Source organism: Mesoplodon mirus, assembly GCF_964341445.2.
Source record: "Mesoplodon mirus genome assembly, chromosome: 7".
In the NCBI taxonomy this organism is placed as follows: Eukaryota; Metazoa; Chordata; class Mammalia; order Artiodactyla; family Ziphiidae; genus Mesoplodon; species Mesoplodon mirus.
In genome coordinates this window covers 132491428-132508653 of record NC_138983.1, presented here as the reverse complement: position 1 = coordinate 132508653, position 17226 = coordinate 132491428, and the positions used below count along the sequence as shown (strand labels likewise).

Sequence of the window (17226 nt, the reverse complement as noted above, 5' to 3'; positions counted from 1 at the left end):
TGAACTTGGGACCTGATCTGTGTTCTATCAGTCAAGGTCGAAGACAAGATAAAGTCCGTTTTGGACACATGAAGACTCAGAATTTACTTCCCTCCCATTAATATAAAAATAACTAGAGGTGGTATTCCAGCAAAACAAAGAAGTCGGAGGAAGAAGACCACAGAAAACAAGATAGAGCAGCAGCCCAATGGGAGGGAAGGCAGCTGGAGGGAATGAGGGGTGGCTGTCAACCTGGGGGCCCGGTCGATTCCAGGCCGCAGTCAAGGGGTGATGACAGGATTCCATTCCCTTTTCTGTGGTCAAATCACACGATGTAGTTCTGTGGCTGAATAACATTTCCACCTTATAATCAACCTAGAGTCGATTATACTAAATAGTATAACACTATGTACTATATATGCATTGTATTATATATAATACTATAGACTAAAAATAAATAATATCAAATATAGTGTGATCAAACTAATACAAATTGGAAGGAGAAGAACATGTGCTCATCTCCCCAGCTTCCACAGGGGGGAGTTCATAAATAAACACATACATTAAGAAAGAGGGACTGAGGGACTTCCCTGGTGGTCCAGTGGTTAAGACTGTGCTTCCACTGCAGAGGGAGAGGGTTCGATCCCTGGACGGGGAACTAAGATCCCATGTGCCGTGTGGAGCGGCCAAAAAAATTAATAAATAAAATGAAATATATTATAAAAAAAAGAAGGACTGACGCATATTATATGACATAATAAGCGGCCACAAAATCAGCTAAATCAGAAACTGTTCGTCAGGGGTTAACTTTGGATGGTGAACCTAGTGGGTAGAGGTGTGGGAAAGAAAGGAGGCTTTTTAGAATACTATGCAGCAGTCAAAAATAATGGAGTAGATCTATTTATTTTGACCTGGAAAACTCTCCATTATATAGCCTAGGTTAACAAAGCAAGTTTTTAGAACAGTATTGAAAACATAATATTTAACTGTGTTCAACTAAACACCCAAACCAATAAGATGCAGTCCCTGTCCTCAAGGAACCCCCGTCTGCAGCCCCTCTCTGTGTCCTCTGCCCTACACCAAGTGGCCCGCTTCTGGATCGTCTCCCTCGCTCAGATTATTGCAAGATGCAGATCTCTTTCTGTCCTAGGGAAGAGCTGTTTTCTGTATGTTTCAAGTCACGAATGCATGTTCTTGACTACAAGAACATCAGTCCAAAGACTGGCCTGGATGAAGCTGCCCAGGAGAGGAAAGCTTCACACACAAGTAACCGGTGGGGGGAAAGCCAAGAGGGGAAGGAAAATCTGGAAATTACAGATGCCGAGGCTAAAAGGCACCTCACAGAGCTCTGGTCCGCCTCCCTCACTCACAGATAAACATACGTGGGGCCTGATGGAAGGTCGCTCCACTGAATTAGCGCCCAGAAGAGGGAGAGCTGGGCTTGCTACGAGCCAGAGGCAGGAAGGGAGCCTGTGAGATGCTGAAGGCTGGAGTGGAGGCCTGATGCCAGGGCCCCACAGAGAAGCCCACCGAGAGGTGGCAGGGGTGTGTAGGGCTGGGGTCCACTTCAGGAGCTGCTCAGGGAGCAGATGGCTTGGACTGGATCGTCCTTCCTTAGTGTCCACGGAAGCTGGAAAGAAGCAGCTTCACTGTGGGCAGGAGGGAGCGCATTGGGGAGGGGCTGGGAGCGGAGCTGAGGTTTCCTGAGCGTCCACCAGGTACCAGACTCACGTGAGGTGCCATCCGGCAGTTACAGCCTTTCACCCTCACACAAGCCCTGTGAGGTAAACGTGATTATCCCAGTTACATCAAGACAGTGACGGTTAGAAAACTTAAGTCATGTAACTTGCCCCAAATCCCACAGCCAGCAAATGGCAGAGCTAGAATCTGAGTCTGGGCTGGTCTGTTCCAAAGTCCCTGCTCAAGGAATCAGAGGGTGTCGATAAATATATGGTAACCAATTGATGAGAGAAATGTCTTTCCCAAACCGGGATACAGCTAATCCTTTTTCCTTCCAGAATCCTGCGTATGGACTCAGCCCCTCTACCCAATCCAAGAAAATCCAAGCACATCTGCTGGCTCTGGGGGACTAGGGTTTACTGGCCCAGCAGGACCCTGAAAATGCCCACCTCGGAGGGGAACAGGATTGGGGCTCAACTTCTCCCAGCTCTGAGCCCTGAGGTCGCCTCCTAGTCGCCTCCGAGGACATGGAGCCTGCTGTGTTGGGCGGGGATGGAGATGGGCTGGGACGGACCACGAGCACGAGCACAGGGCGGGGGAGGAGAGAAGCCGGAAGCCTGGATCCTTGGTCTCTGGCGCTCAGCTCTGCCCCTGCCCTCCGCCAACCCCAAGGGCACCCTCATCGCTCTCGCCCCCCCTCAGATGCTGTCCCATCTCCCTAGGCACCTCCACCCCCATTGAGCCTCTGACTTCAGGGGGGAGGCAGGCAGGCCCAGGAGAGTATGTATGTCAGTTCGGGGTTGTCGTTGACACGTGGAGATCATTAACGAGGCTTATTTTTAAATTGTAATTGCAAAATGTAAATGCTCCCCAAACTGATGTGTAATTGCTACCCACTCCACCCCAGCCTTTCCCCTCTGGTGCCAGCTTTGCAAGGAGAGAATTAGAAAATAAAAAGGGGGTGGATTATGTAAGCAAAATGATTTTAAAAAAAGAGAGCGAGAGAGCTAAGAATTTAAGTGAGACAGCTGGCGGCTCCCTGATTGCCACACTTCCAGCTTAGCTGCAAAAATTGTCCTTGTCGATTGTACCCACCCAAGCAACAGTGTCAACTGTACTGAGTCCCCGGAACAGACCAGACTGGCACTCCCTTGGCAAGATGGCTCAGTGGTCTCTCTCTCTCTCTCTCTCTCTCTCTCTCTGTGTGTGTGTGTGTGTGTGTGTGTGTGTGTGTGTGTGTGTGTTGGGGAGTGAGGGGGAAGATCAGGGTGATGTTTGAGGTTGCCTCCATCTCATCCATAGAAATCTTCCATTCTATGGAAAGACACAACCCACAGCAGGACTTAGCAGTCCGTCAACCCACGTCCATCCTTCCCCAGATTCTACGTATTCTCCTCCACGTAGGGAGGGCCGGGGGAACCTCCATTCTCCCAGGCATCTAGACTCCAGCATCCGCAGCATCAGCCTGGAGAGAAACAGGACTCTGACTATTGAACTACCTCTGGAATAGGTACTTCGGCAGGAGGAAGCTCTTGCCAGGCCCAGAGAAATAACTGGACTTGGGCAACAACACCCGTCCACGCTGGTTCACCAGGAGTCTCTAACCCTTAACCTCCTTTTTCTCTTTTACCATCCGCCCCATCTCCGCCAAGCCCTCACCACAGCCACTGTCTGCAGTGAATTCCTTTCCACGTCACTGTGTGCACAGGCTCTGAAGATCGTTGAAAAGAATGTCCTCCAAGTGGGCATCACTCCACCCACACTTGGGGGGAAGCCCTGACCCCTGGGATATGCCCTCTTCTCTGGCTTTCACCTCTAGGAGTCCCAGCGTGCTCCCCACCCAGTAACACACCTAAAACAGAGCTCCCCAAACAGCCAGAGGGCACAGGAAGCAGATGGTCATGTCTGGCCAGATCTGCCACTGTCAGACAGGCGGTCCTCTTCAATGTCCATGGCTTTCCTAACTACCTGCCTCTGTCCCTCTCCTTCTCTTGAGAGAAACCAGCTTTTGTGAGGAATTTGGCAATGATTACTGCCCCCCCCAAACGAAGACCGGGGAACTAGAAGGTCATGGTGGCCCTAAGACATCAGGGAAACTTATAAAATCCCGGGTAGGGTCCTTTGGAGCTGGGGCCCCATCTCACCATAACAGATCCAGCCCTTATCATGGTATACTGAAGAGAAAAAAGGCTTGTTTTGGATAACTGGATTTCTAAATCCCTGCCTGTACTGATACTTAGGTCTGTGAGATCATGACGTTACTTAAGGGGATTTAAAAAACCCTATCTGATAAGAGGATTAAGTGAGATTCTCTATTCAAAATGCTTTATACACTCTAAGGAACTATTTCTCATAGTTCATCACACACACTTGGGATACAGTATCCTCCGTGTTCACGAAAAACACTTGGGGTACAGATTCTCGGTCTAAACCTGGACTCACAAATCAGGATCTCTGGTGTGAGGTCCAGGAACTGAGCTTTTCACAAACCCCCCCTGGTGATAACACTTGCTCCAGAGGGTCGTAGAAGTGTTACCGTCATCGTCATCGTTGTCGTCATGTGCGTAAGCAACAGCCCATCCGTATGTAGCAACAACAGTTTATCGTTCATGGAATACATAGAAGAAAAGAGAGGTATACAGGGACGAGGCATAGCCCTCACCCCATCCTCCAGCAGCCGAGCAGAAACAACACAGCGCTGTGCTTTCTGAGGTCGTATGTGCGCTGTCAGCTAATGCTATGGGCTGGTTCTCGAGGTCTTCGGAAGAAAAGATAATCTGCCTGGAGGGTTTAACTTTGTGTTAAAGGACGGAGAAACGTTTCTTACTGTTCGGGTGATCCCGGTGGCCTCTGGGATGGCCCTCAGGAGACTCACTCCCCTCTTCTCACTTCCAGCTGGGCCAGCAATTCTTCCTTGTTGGCTGGAGCCAGTGCACCTGGGAGAAAGGGCAGAGCAGCGCTCAGGAGGGGAGGCTCGAGGCGCAGGGAGCGAGGGGACGCGCTCTGTGCCCCGCTTCTCCCAGGCTGGTGGTAAAGGATACTCCTTGTGCTCTACAGAACTCCTACCACGCCCCTCTCCTCACTGGCTGCTCAGACGCACCGGAGCTGTGTTAGAGCCCAACCCTTGTCTCGGCGCGAAGTGCCCTGTGGTCGCCGTCTGGTCTCCTGGCACCAGGCATACAGGCAGCTCCCTCTCCCGCAAGGGTGGGCAGGTCCCTGAGTGATCCTGGGTCTCGGGAAGCCACAGCTGGCTCCTTGCTTTAAAGTGTAAGGAACTCAGAGAAAGGGCAGCAGTTGCCACCTGCTCAGGTGTGTGGATGAGTTTCAGATGCTTTCCCAGGGGTGGGGGAGGCTTCGGCTGGGAGTCCGGACGCTGATGGGATGCGGGGAGGGAGGAACAGTCGGGAGGGTGGTGGACCCAAAGCCGTGGAAAACAGCCTTGGCCTAAAGGGGGCTTCAGCTGCATGACTTAACTATTTACTTTTAGATTAAAGGGGAGTAATTTTGTTTCTCAATATTTGAAATGGACCAAGGTATCCAGAAGTGAGGTTGGTGGTCAGCGCAGGTATAAGGCCTGGCCTGACACTTCCCAAACATGTCAATTTCTCCTTCTGGATCGAGTTGCTAATTTGACTCCAGTGAGGCTGTGCTTGGGGCCAGGATGTCGTGGGATGGGGGTGGAGGGGGGCTGCTGATACCTGGGTTGCGTTTGCAGGGCTGCCTCAGGGAGTACCTCCAGCCCAGAGCCCCAGCCCTACAACCAGAGGTAAATGCATCTTCAACATTCACAATTCCTTCCTAGTTAACACCATCTTAGTCTCCCTGTAAAAACAACTCGCACCTCAGTAAAGAATGTAATTAGTTACATGGCAACTGGACGAGCTAAACAGTGGCCAGGCTAGGAGCTGCAGTGGGAAATGGAAATTCAGACATTTGCTTGAACAAGACCTTCCCGCTTACCGGGCGCACACACCTGCACTGCTGGGAGGCGAAGGTGGCAGAGACACAACATCCAGGATCCTGAGGGGTGTGTGAATTCCTGGTCACAGGGCAGAGGAAGTGGGGGAGCCTGAAGATGGGATGAGCTGAGAGGGGCTCCAAGAGCAGGCAGGGCAGTTCATGAATTTCCATGAACAAAATCTCTCTGGGTTGAAACAAAACCCCCTTCGCCACCCTGGGCCCAGGTTCCTCCTCCAAGAGGAGATGACGGATATGAGACACATTCAAAGCGGCAGGAGGCTCAGGCCCCCCTGGCCATTGCCCGGAGAGGATGCTGTGAGCACCAAGGTACTCCCGCAACAGCCTGCTCCTTCTCCACTGGCCTTGCCTGTGACTTCTGTGAGTGCCTCCCTGTTCTCTGCCCGCCCCAGGCAGCAAAGCTGGGGGACGAGTCCGCTTCCTCCCTCCCCGAGCCCACCTCACTCCCTCCCCCATCACGTCCCCACTTCCTACCCTTTCCAGTCCAGTCCAGGCAGAAGGTGGTCTTCCGCCTTTCTACTCCCTGGGACACACCTAGAGAGGGCCCTCATCCCTGGCGACGCCAGCCAAGCCCCTCCAGCTTGTTAGCCGCCCCCGGACTGAGCTTCCCAGTCAGCCGGCTTCACCCTGCTTCCACCCAGGGCCTTGTGCGTGCCAGACAGTGCCCGGGATGGGTGCACGGCTGTGTCACCTCCTACTCCAGAATTTTCAGGGACTCCCTCCTTACAGGCACCTACGGGTGTTCAGTCCGACCTGGCACTGCCCTAACTGCCTTCAGGGCACAGCTTCTACCCTTTACCCATAGGCTCTCTTCCCTCCATCCAAACGCAGCCCCAGACCTGCCCCATAACCTCCCACCGCTCTCACTGGCACAATTCTACATTTCTACCAGGCAAGACCATCACCATTATTCAGTGCTGAACCTGAACATTCTGGCTTTTGCCTCTACAGCCAGATGTAATTTTACCTCCTCTGTGTTTCCAAGTAGCACGCTGTCTGTCATCCTGTGAAAGCTCTCACCACATTCCGTCTCATGCTATGGTTATCTTACACATCTCTCGTCTCTTTCCAAACTGGAGGCTCCTCTTGTGCAGAGTCCCTGTCTTCTATCTGCATCATTTTTTAGTTTACAAAGTACTTTCATACTTCTTTAACTCTTAAAACAATCTTTAGAGGGCGATATTTCAATATAATAATTTTTATTACTTTTACAAAATAATATATGCTTATTGCACAAAATAAAGAAGAGGGAGAATTTTTTTTTTTTTTTTTTTTTGGCCACATGGTGTGGCTTGCTGGATCTTAGTTCCCTGATGAGGGACTGAACCCGGGCCCTGGCAGTGAAAGCGCCGAGTCCTAACCACTGGACCACCAGGGAATTCCCAGAAATTTTCAAGTTAGTTGTGATCCTACCATACAAAGATAACCACAGATAATATGCAGAGTAAAACTCTTCTTTCTTCAAAACAGTATCATTCTGTTTGCTCCGGAAGCAGCCTTTTATATTTAGCAACATACCATAAATACCTTTGCATATAAGGGAAATATACACTATAATCCTAGTGACTATGTGGCATTCCATTTACGGATGTACTACAGTTATAAATGTCTATTATTTGTCGTTTAGGTTATTTCCAGTTTTTGCTGTTATAAACAAATAATGCCCATTCTTGTAGCTGAGCTTTGCTCCAGACTTGATCATTGTTTTAGGATAAGTTTCTAGATATGGCGTTGCCAAATCCAAAGGTCTATTCATCTTAAAGAATTTTAACAAAGTACTTGCAGAAGGTCACACCGATTTACATCGCATCTGCAGTTTATGAGAGACGCCTTTTTCCCTGCCAGGTAGTTGACCCCATTTTATCGAGGTTGATAACAAGGCTTAGGAAAGTCCAGCACCGGGCTTGCCTAAGAAAACAGCCAGCGAGCAGCATGTCTTCTGACTCCAGACATTTCGCTCTTCCAACCTCCCCACTTCTCTTTGCTCTTATATTTCTTACAATCCAAAGGGAGAGGCTGCGGTGTAAGTGCTACGTAAATGCTGGGCTTCCCGAAGGACGAGGCAGAGGTGATGTGCCCTCAGTTGTGGGGTGGGCCACTCCTGGGGCCTCTGCCGAGCCTCGTGTCCCGGGTGTCTGAGACTTATTTTGGCAGATGACAGCTCTGTTCTTGGGTAGCTTTTTACTATTCCCTCCTCCCTTCTTCTGGGCAGATGCAAATTGCTTCAATTTAGACTCCATGTATTAAGAACCTACCATGTGCTGGGGCCTGGGCATGCAAAGATGAAAAACACACACACACACAAGCTCTCCCTGCCTTTGAGGTGCTCACGGTCTAATGATAGGGACATAACTGTACCCTGTCACGTGTGACAACACTGCTTCTGGCTGTTGGCCCTACAACCCCTCCTCTGCCAAAGCCCACGGTGCCAGGGGCGGGGGACAGGGCCCAGGTCAGGGCTGTGGAAGGAGGCAGCCCTGCCTGCCTGCTGGGTCCTGAAGCCCCTCCTTCTAACTGTGTCCTTTCTCGAGCTGAGGGGGCCGGAGCTCCGTCCCCGTGACCTGCTGCAGTGCCTGCTGTTCTGTCTGTCTTTCTGCTCCAGCTGTACCTCTGGCCCCTGCCCTCACCCTTAGACGGCACTGAGGAGTGCAGCCCCTCAGAGGGAAATCACACCCGTTTAGGGGAGAGAAGCCGACCTCCCCCCCCACTCAGAGACCAATAAATACGCAGTCAAGAGAGGAAGGATGGTCCCGGCAATGCCAGCGTGCCCTGCGCAGGGCACCGCTTCAGGGCTGCAATCTACATACATTTCCCCTTTCCCAGAACTGACAACTGCCTGGTTCCCACCAGCCTGGAGAAAGCTCCAAGGCAGAAATATAGCCTGTAATCTCTTTCTGTCACGGCCAGCTATTCCTCTGAGCATAACGAAGGCAACTCACAGGACAGAAGGCCCTGGGGAGAATGAAAGACAGTCTGGGCTGGGGGACAAGGAGACTGCCCACGGTCACGGCCACCCTCCCCCACGCTCGCCCACCTTGCCCCGAGGAGGGTCCTGAGTGCGCCTTTTTAGATCTTGCCAGAGAAAACCCAGCCCCCTCTGTTTTGTGGCCATACAGAGGCTGGCAGGCAGCCTGTGACACCACTGCCCTAAGCTTGAGGCTGGGCTGGGGCCCAATTAACAAGCAGCTGGACAGGCAGGGAGGTAGACAGAGAGACAGGGAGAGAGATGGATGGGAAGACATGGGCCCTGTGTGACCGATGGCCCAGATGCTTCAGGGACAAAGGAGGAAGCAGGACTTTCATCTTGAAGATAAAGTCCCTCTGTCCCCACAAGATCCCCAAGAAATGGAGTGTTCTCACCTCTGCTCCTTAGCTCTGATCAGGCCCTTCCCTGCCTCCTCAAGGTCACTTTACTGGGGCACCCTCTGACCTCTGACGGGTGGGCAGGCTTCCCTAGAGAACACCTCTGCCTGTTTAGCCAACCTGACTTACACTTTGCAGATGAATAGGACAACACTGAGGAATGAGCCTCTGGAATCTCTGGCCAGAGGCCCAAACCAAAGGCCTGCCCCCTGTCCACTTTGGGGGAGTTTCCCCACCCTGGTATCCATCCCAGGAGCAAAAAACACGAAAGTCTTTGTCCTCATTGGCCATAGAGCCTTAAAAGAGTCCATCCTCACTCTGGAGACCCTCCCAGGCCCTATTCTTGCATAAGTGCAGCGATGGATGTGTGGTTTGCCTCCCAGGACCCTCAGGCATTTCCCCAAGGATATAGGCTCTTCCCACCTCCCTGCTGGGGTGGCTGGTTCCAGCTCTGCCACAGGTTTGCTCCGTGATGTTGCACAAAACCCTTCACCTCTGAATTCTGGTCCATTGCCATCATCATCAATCTTCGTCATTGCTGTCTGTAAAGCAAGAGGCCGGACCTGACAATGTGACCCTGTTCTCTGACTGCTCTTGATCAGCTAATTGAACTCAATTGTCCCAGCAAAAGCCTCAGATTTCACCAGAGCAATGAGACCCATCTCAAAGAGACCAGATTCCAATCCTCTAGAAAGAGAGGGCCTCCTTGGAGGCTAAAATAGTTCACAGGCTTGTTTATACTGTTTCTCTCCTGCTCAAAAGTCTGTAACGACTTGCCAAGGCCCACAGAGACAAAATCCAAATTTCTTAGCCTCCTTTTTTGTCCTTCGTAATCAGCCTCAACCTAACTCTCTTACTTAATCCCCTGGTCTTTCAAACCTGAGCCTTTTCTCCAGCCGTGCTAGGCTGCCCTGTCTCACAACCCAGCCCACGCCATGTCTGGGTCCTCTGCCGCCCTTGCTCAGGCCATCATGCCCCCCTGGTGGGCCTTGTGCCCCCGCTTCCTCTCTGCTACCCAGGTCCTAGCCAACCCTCAAGTCCTACCTTTCTCTGAACTTCTGCCGTGGAATGAAGTCAAACTCTTGCTCCCCCATCCTATGATTGATGGGCCCTGAATCTTACTCAGCTTTGTGAACTTCTGCCTTCCGTGTTAGTCTAAATCTCCTCAATGGCATCATAAGTGTTTGAAGACAAGACTGGTGTCTTCAATTTCTCTTATGCCTCCATATTTACCAAGGTTAGTAGTGTGCCCATGTAGATCATCGACAGGATCAGTCTTGTCACATGAAGAGCAACCACTACTGGAAAATACTAAACCGGATCAATGCTTGACCAGTTCAGCTAGGCTTTGCCTATTTAGTCATTATTACTCATTGTCAAAGGCATTACCATTCTCTGTACTTCAGTGTGTCTCTGAATTGAAAGATTTGACCAAACCATGGGTTATTTCATATGCCTCTTACACTAATATTAATAAGTGAACGTGGAAGACATAGTACAGTGGGAAAAACTGAAGTCAGACAACCCTGGATTCAAATCTTAGATCCCCTCTTCCTAGCTGTGTGACCACCCAACTCACAGGGTGTTTATAGGGATTTAGTGGTATTACATGAGACATATGATGTGCTCAGTGGATAATAAAGGACTCAGCACTGACACAGACAAAGCCTGTAATAAATGGTGACTATCATTGTTAAGACAATGACAGTAAGAATAGTTTGTTTAGATCTTGTTTGGCAAAATCATACTCATCCTTCAAGATTCAGCTCTGTAAAGTTTTCTCTCAATACTGCCCTACCCCACACAAGGCAAGTCATTCCCTCCTTTCTGCTCCCCTGATAACTGGGAACGTATCTCTTATAATAGGGGTCCCCAACCCCCGGGGCCTCGGACCGATAGCGGTCCACAGCCTGTTAGGAACCGGGCCACACAGCAGGAGGTGAGCGGCAGGCGAGCAAGCAAAGCTTCATCCGCAGCTCCCTGTCGCTCCCCGTCGCTCCCCCATCGCTCCCCCTCGCTCCCCATCACTTCCTCATCGCTCCCCCATTGCTCCCCGTCGTTCCCCGTCACTCCCCATCGCTCCCCCATTGCTCCCCGTCGTTCCCCATCACTTCCCCATCGCTCCCCATCGCTCCCCGTCATTCCCCGTCGTTCCCCATCGCTCCCCATCGCTCCCCGTCGCTCCCCGTCGCTCCCCCATTGCTCCCCGTCATTCCCCGTCGCTCCCCCATCGCTCCCCATCGCTCCCCCTCGCTCCCCATCGCTCCCCCTCGCTCCCTCTCACTCCCCGTCGCTCCCCATCGCTCTCCGTCGCTCCCCATCGCTCCCATTACTGCCTGAACCATCCCCCCTGCACCCCAGTCCATGGAAAAATTGTCTTCCACGAAACCAGTCCCTGGTGACAAAAAGGTTGGGGACCGCTGTCTTATAAGATAAAGTCCGAAGTTCTTAGCCATGAACTTCAGGCTGTATCTCACCAAATTATTATTATGTATTCCTATAGGTGTCCCTCCCATTCAGCTCTGAGCTTCCTGAGCAAGGAGATCCTCACCTTTATGCTTCCAGCTCTGGCCTAGCATCAGGCTCCATGTGTGTTTATTAAATGAGAGAAATGAACAGATGAGCAGGAAGGCCAAGAGCAGTCAAGAGACCTGGGCAGAATTTGACGGGACACAAATTAAAGCCTGGTGACAGGGAATCTGTCATGAAAAGCAAGTGTCCCTTTAAATTCAACTAAGACCAGCCCCCAATTTAAAGTTGCTTAACTTTTCCAGCTGGATTAACTTCCTTGGGGAAGCCATCAGCCCCGTCAGAAGCCCTTTGAACATCTCTGCAAAGCCCTGCCTGTCCACCCCTCCTTCCCCTCAGCTGGGCTCAGTCCTTCCCCGGCTGTCCCCTGCCATTCCTTTCCCCAGCGGTCAGACCCTCCAGCTTCGAAGCCCCTGCTCCCTCACCCGACCGGGCTGCTGCAAGACCCTGGGTTCTAGGACAGCCTTCCCAATCCAGAAGCAGGAGAAGGTCAGTGCATCATGATACAAGCTAATCATTCTTTTTTGCCCCCAGGCAGAGTGAGCTACATTTTCCTCCTTTCCGTCTCCTCTGCCACACCTCAGCTCAGCAACAGCCTCCTAATCAGTCTCCCTGAGGCCTACCCCATCCTCCACGGCCACAGGATGTTTCCAGCAGCTTAGAGCATCCTATGCACAATTCTCTTAGCACTTATCCTGCGAAACTGTGATTATCTCTTTGCCTTCCCCAGTAGATCAGATCATCCTAAACTGTGTTTAGAGCTTAATGTGCATTTTGTACATATTAGGTGTTCAATAAATATTGGTTGAAGAAAGGAGTAAATACATGTATCCGTTCAGCAGAGGAGATGTGGAATATATGGCACACAACATGCTAATGTCTCTTACAAAGAATTCTATTGCCTGGCTTTTTATTAATCCTTGCCACAGCCTTATAAAGGAGGTATTATTAGTCCTACACTCCTTCTTCTTCTTCCTCTTTTTTTGTTTTTAATACTTTTTGGCCACACCGTGCAGCATTCGGGATCTTAGTTCCCCGACCAGGGATTGAACCCGAGCCTGCTGCCATGAAAGTGTGAAGTCCCAACCACTGGACCACCAGGGAAGTCCCTAGTCCTACTTTTAAAAGGGGGAACTGGGCTTCCCTGGTGGCGCAGTGGTTGAGAGTCCACCTGCCGATGCAGGGGACGCGGGTTCATGCCCCGGTCCGGGAAGATCCCACATGCCACGGAGTGGCTGGGCCCGTGAGCCATGGCCGCTGAGCCTGCACGTCCGGAGCCTGTGCTCCGCAACGGGAGAGACCACAACAGTGAGAGGCCCGCGTACCGCAAAAAAAAAAAAAAGGGGGGGGGAACTGAGGTTAGAAAAGCGACTTGCCCAAAGTCATAAAGCTGGTTAAGGCGTGAAGTGAAACGGCAGAGTTCAAGGGTGGCCTCCTCCGCTCCCCTGCCCACCTGCCCACCTGCTTCCCAGCCAGGGAGGCGATACGAGAGGCTGAGCTGCGTCTGCTCTGCCGCACTTGGGAAATAAACACGAAGAATTCTTCTTCTCATCATTTGGTGAGTCGGTGACATTTCGTTTGACAAAGAATCTAGGAAAAGTCTCTCCTGGGACCAGTTTTGGGACTAGGCTGTGATAATATTGCTTTATTGAAAAAGGATGCTAGGAACTGAGCTCCAGATGGCCTTTTACATGGAGTAATTTATGCGGGAAATGAGAAACAATTTTTTTAAAGAAACATACATTGATCTATACATGGTCACAAAGACAGAAGTGATGACAACACACACACACACACACACACACACACACACACACACAAAACCCCAGAGACACTGTTACAGACAAGCAAAGGCATAAATTCCAGTTCTCGGTCATGACCATGGCCACACACCTCGTAAAACACCAAAAGATTGCTAGTGTGGTCAGTTCAGAGCCCTGTGTACACGCCCACTTGCAAAACAGCCTGCTGACTGTGACTTCCCCTCATGTCTTCCGGGGAAATTGCGATGTTCCCTCACACGTGTAAATTTCAGTCATTAAGGAACGCACAGGAAGCATGACATTGAAGAAATTAATCTCTCCATGCCTCCCTGCCCTTCTCAGGGCCCTGTTCCCTCCCGATATGATCACACTGCATCTGGAGAGGCTGCCAACCGGATGACCTGCGCCCCAGGCACAAGTTCCCCACTCTGGCTTCACACCGCCTGCCTCACCGAGGTTTCAGTCATAACCAGCACCTGGAAGACAGCAAAGGAACCAGAACAAGGCCAGGAAATGAAACGTCTGTAAAATTCTCATTCAGATGTCTCTCAGAAATGAATCTCAGATATGGCAAGGATGGGAAAGGGATTTTATTTAAAATATCTTCCTCCCTAGGCTGCCTGTGAAGGGCTGGGATTCGAAAGGATACCTGAAAGTCAGGAATTCCCCTCCAGCCATGGTGATTTTGACCCATGGCTGAGAGCTGAGAGCAGCGCCCAGGATCCCTGTTCTTGTGGGATCAGCAACTGAGAAACTCAGAGAGGCCAGGAACCGCACTGGGAGCCAGACACCTGGCTTCTGTCCATAACCCTCCTGTATGAGCTCAGGGTGTGACCCTGGGCACATTACCGCCTGGGCCTCAGTTTCTCCATCTGTAAAGTAAGAAGGTTAGGACTGGATGGTCATTTCTGCTGTGGTCTCATTAGGAGACCCCTTGCTCTGCCTTGGCCAGGTGCTAACTAGACTTTGCACACCTATACGTACACACAATGGTTATATATCCCAAAGCATGTCCAGCCACAGCCGTTAACATTTTGCTTGAGCTTGACAGTAACTTTGTAAAGGTGGTGGTACTGGAATCAACATACACATTTTACAGATGGAATAATCAAAACTGAGACTTAAAGTGTCTTGGCCAAGGTCACAAAAAGAATCAGTATTCATTCAGATTACATGAAATTCAAATCTTCCCTTGGACATTACTTCCTATTAAAAGGGAAAAAATGTACAGTGTACCTTGGAAACGCTTAAGTTTGCTCTGGAAAATATTTGTTTCTATTCCCTAGGTTGGACTTGTTAAGTATAATAGTAACTGTGATTTCAAAGCTTCTGCTGCCTTTTTGCATGGCATAGGGTGGAGGCCAAGGGCAGATGCTCTTTCATTTAGGAAAAAGATTTAACGTCTTCTGTCTATTAAAGAGGAGGCCAGGCCTACTCTGGGAGGGGAAAGATGAAAGAAAAGGGAACTCAGTTGTTATCTACTCATTCAACAAATGTTTATTGAGTGTCTGCTATGTGCCAGGAACTGTTCACAATTGTTAACAAAAAAGATAAAAATCTCAGCATTCAATGGGTTTACATTCTGGTCTGGGTGGAGATGGGAGCAGTGGACACACAATAACAAGATAGTAAGGAAAATATACAGGGTCAGATAATAAGGGCAAAGAAGAAAAGGTAAATGAAAGGGTGCTCCCCTGGCAGGACCCTGAAGCAAGACAAGAGCAGGAGAACCTAAACAGCCTTCCTCTCTGGGACTCCTGGGAAGCTGGACCTTCTGCAACATGGGAGGAGATCTCCAGTTGTTCTTTAGGGATAGTCACAGGAAAGGTGGGCTTGGGGGACACATGGGTGGTGGCAGATGGCTAACTGCTCCCTCTTCCAGCTCTGCAGCCAAGGGTCCGCCGTGATAATTAAACCGAGAAGCCACCGGAGTCCATCCATCCGGAGTTCTGGGGGCGGAGCTGCTGGGCAGCCCCTGGGCCCTGCCGGGATGAGACCCTGACCAGTAGCCCAGCGCAGTCGGAAGGGGAGGGGAGGGCGGTCTCTAATTGCCTTTGCTCCCTGGGAAAGGAGAGGGTAGCACCTTGTCACAGTGTCTGCCCAAGAGAGTATGAGCCCCCTGAGGATAGGGAGTGGGGGGTGGGGGCGCATGTCCATAACAAAAGGGAAGGTTCTACAGGAGGTGGCCAGTGTCCGGGCACATCAGCACTCCAGCTCCACAGACCTGCCTCAAAGGGAGGCACCGGGCCCCAGCCAGTCTGCTTTCTTCACTGCTCCCTGCATCTCTCCATTGCCCTCCAAACCCTAGGACCTTAGATGACCATAAATAAGTCAGGGATTTGAGACCTCTCACGATATGGCCCCTACCGAACATTCCAGACCTATGTCTCATAACTCTCCTTCACGACCTCTAGGTCAGGGGCTGGCAAATGATACCCAAGTCAAATCCCAAGGCTGCCTGTTTTTGTAAATAAAGTTTTATTGGCACACGGCCCTACCCTTCCTTCACTATGGCCTATGTTGTGGCTGCTTTCCACAACAGTGGCAGAGCTGAGTAGCTGCAACACAACATAAAACCTGAAATATGTACTGTCTAAAACATTCCATAAAAAGTTTGCTGAGCTGGTCTAGGTTGCAGGTAAGCTGTGCGCATCCTCTCCTGCACAGACACTCCTCACACCCTCCGCTAGGCCTGCCGCTGGTTCTGTGCTCCAGGACCGACATGCTCCATTTCCCTGCTCTAGTAGCTGAAATATGGCTCATCCTTCAAGGGCTCAGGTGAAACGTTATTCACCCCGGGATGTCTTCTGAATTCCTGCAAAGAATGGCACGCACTGGGCTTCCCTGGTGGAGCAGCGGTTAAGAATCTGCCTGCCAGTGTAGGGGACACAGGTTTGAGCCCTGGTCCGGGAAGGTCCCACATGCCGCGGAGCAACTAAGTCCATGCACCACAACTACTGAGCCTGCGCTCTGGAGCCCGTGCTCCACAACAAGAGAAGCCACCGCAATGAAGAGTAGCCCCCGCTCGCCGCAACTAGAGAAAGCCCGCCTGCAGCAACAAAGACCCAACGCAGCCAAAAATAAATAAAACTAAAACTAAAAAAAAAACAAAAAAAACTGATGCTTAAAAAAAAAAAAAGAATGGCACGCACTTCTGTACAGCCATGGCCCATTGTTAGGGTGACCACATAAGGTACCACCCAAACCCGAACAGTTTTGAGAGGGGAGGAGATTAATAATTACACAGACACTACAGGCTTCAGCTGAGACCATCCCAGGCAAACGGGGTCATCCGGTGGCTCTACCCTTGGTGCTTAGTTCCTTCTGCCTCCTATGGGGCGACTGTTCACGTACCAGGCTCCCACAATAGGCAGGATGCTCCAGGGCAAGGGCAGTGTGGGGTTTGACCCTCAGAGCATCCTTATGTATAGGCTAAGATCAATCAATGTTCATTGAAATAAAAGAAGGAAGGGCTCTGTCCTAAACAAAAGCAGTTTCTGTAGGAGCAGCAGCTGGAATAACCGAGACAGAGGAGCCATTAGCCAAATGGGGAGGGGGTGCTTGCAGCTCATGGAGGTTGCTTCCCCTCCTGACACCTCTCAGGGGGGCTTGCAATGGTCAGAGTGGTCACAACTGCCTGAGTCTCTGCAAGTTAGGAAAGGAGAGGCCCCACTTCAAGGGTGATAGTTTATTTTGGCAGGTTCTGAACTGAGGCTGAATGCTGGATGATCAGAAATTAGATATACATCTCCCTTCATAAAGCTCCAGCACATTCTACAGACTTCAGCTCACCCAAGTGGGAGATAGGAAACAAAGAGCAAGGGAATAAGATGACCCATTGAACATATAGATGCTCACCATCTGTTCTCTACTAAACAGCCAGGAGACCTCTTTGAAGTGAAAATTCCATTCTACCCCCTCCCCCTCTTCTCCC

The 17226-nt window shown here is 50.7% G+C and overlaps 1 protein-coding gene across 3 annotated transcripts in view; it reads right to left on the bottom strand.

Annotated features, from left to right (window-relative positions):
* Positions 1 to 17226, bottom strand: part of PKNOX2 (PBX/knotted 1 homeobox 2) — a 256409-nt gene that overhangs the window by 89770 nt on the left and 149413 nt on the right. The window contains exons 1-2 of one of the 3 annotated variants that reach the window (XM_082629709.1): positions 5620 to 5644; positions 4487 to 4595 (exon numbers count right to left, since the gene is read on the bottom strand). The exons of 1 other annotated variant lie outside the window; for it this stretch is intronic. The gene's annotated coding sequence lies outside the window, so the exon portion shown is untranslated. Of the gene's footprint in view, positions 1 to 4486; positions 4596 to 5619; positions 5645 to 17226 lie in introns of those variants that run through there. One more of the 3 variants, XM_082629707.1, reaches the window with a different exon arrangement.